General features: G+C 59.5%; 1 protein-coding gene across 1 annotated transcript in view; it reads left to right on the top strand.

Moving 5' to 3' along the window:
* Nucleotides 1-1,603, top strand: part of SBF1 (SET binding factor 1) — a gene marked incomplete at its 5' end in the record, with an annotated part of 34,497 nt that overhangs the window by 387 nt on the left and 32,507 nt on the right. The window lies entirely within an intron of this gene.

The following is a 1,603-nucleotide window of genomic DNA, read 5'->3' as shown; positions in this document are numbered from 1 at the left end:
TCCCCCATCCAGGCTTGTGAAACACCCCCAGGGATGGGGACTGCACCCCCTCCCCGGGCAGCCATTGCAGAACTGTATCCCCCTTGCTGGAAAAGCTTTTTCCTGCTCTCCAGCCTGAATTTCCCTTGGCACAGCTCGAGGCTGTGTGCTCTGCTTGTGTCAGAGCTGCTGGAGAAAGAGCCCGAGCCCAGCTGGGCACAGGCACCTTTCAGGGGCTGCAGGGAGTGCTGGGGGCAGCCCTGAGTCTCCTTTTGTGCAGGCTGAGCACCCCCAGCTCCTGTTGCCCTGCCTGAGGCTGGGTCCCAGGGCCTGCGTGTCCCCAGCCCTCCTGACACAGCTCTCCGGAGTGCTTTGGGATCAGCTCAGAGCTGGGACATTCCCGGGATGTGGAGCTGTGGGGATCCTCCAGCTCATCCAGGAGGGTGGGATTGTTCCCCTCGTTGCTGAACTGGAGTGGGAGCTCTTCCCAGTCCCTGCCCTGTGCCCTGGAGCTCCAGGCACCCTGAGGGAGGAGCTGGAGCCCCATTGCAGTGAAAAGGCTGGGCTGGGACAGGCTGAGCCCCGCAGGCTGAGCCCTCTGGATGCTGCTCCATTCCCCCTGGGGTTCATGGAATCACAGATTTATTTGGGTTGGAAAATCCCTCTGAGGCCACTGAGTGCAGTCAGTGATGCCAAGGCCACCACTGCCCATGTCCCCAGGTGCCACATCCACATGGCTTTGAAACCCCTGCAGGGATGGGGACTCCAGCACTGCCCTGGGCAGCTGTGCCAGGGATGGACATCCTTTTAGGTGGGATCTTGGGAAGGAATTCCTGCCTGGGAGGGCAGGCAGGCCTTGGCACAGGGTGCCCAGAGCAGCTGGGGCTGCCCCTGCATCCCTGGCAGTGCCCAGGGCCGGGCTGGACACTGGGGCTGGAGCACTTGGGACAGTGGGAGGTGTCCCTGCCCATCATCACTGGGGTCGCTGGCTCCTCATCCCATTGTTACTGGGATCAGCAGTGTCCAGCTCCTCTTCCCATCACGTGTCCCCTGAAATTCCAGCACAATTTGGGACCTTTCTGTGCTGTTTAATCTGAGGCAAAAACACACATTTATTTTTATATTTACTTTTATTTTTCTGCTCTGAGTTTCCTGGTGTCTGCAGGGACTTGGGAACTGTCCCAAGCAGGAGCAAAGCTGCTTTTTTTCCCAAGGGTCAAACTGTCCAGCCAAAAAATCCTTGGAATTTAAACAATTGGAGCCCTGTGCTGTTGGGAGGCAGGGGTGGCTCCAGGGCTTCCCACAAACTCTCTGAGAGTCCTGGGGGAGCAGCACGTGGGGCTGCTCCGAAGGCAGCTCGGGAAATCCACGGGAGCCCGTCCCGGGGGTCGGGTGGGATGTGCCCCTGCGGTCAGGGCTGATCTCCTTGGCAGCTTTTTGGGGAAAGAAGCGTTCCCAGGGTGTGCAGGGAGCTGGGCTTTGGAGCTCCTGGCCGTGCACAGTGTCCAGCAGCAAGTCCCAGCAGAAATATCTCATTTTAATGGATCGAGTTCCTCTGGGGACAGGCACAGGGTGTGGATAAAGCACCCTGGGAGCCTCTCCCTGCCTGCCCAGAGCTGCTCCT

The sequence above is a fragment of the Geospiza fortis genome, unplaced genomic scaffold, assembly GCF_000277835.1.
Source record: "Geospiza fortis unplaced genomic scaffold, GeoFor_1.0 scaffold494, whole genome shotgun sequence".
Classification (NCBI taxonomy): Eukaryota; Metazoa; Chordata; class Aves; order Passeriformes; family Thraupidae; genus Geospiza; species Geospiza fortis.
The sequence above is the reverse complement of the archived record's forward strand: the minus strand, read 5'-3'. Positions and strand labels throughout refer to the sequence as shown.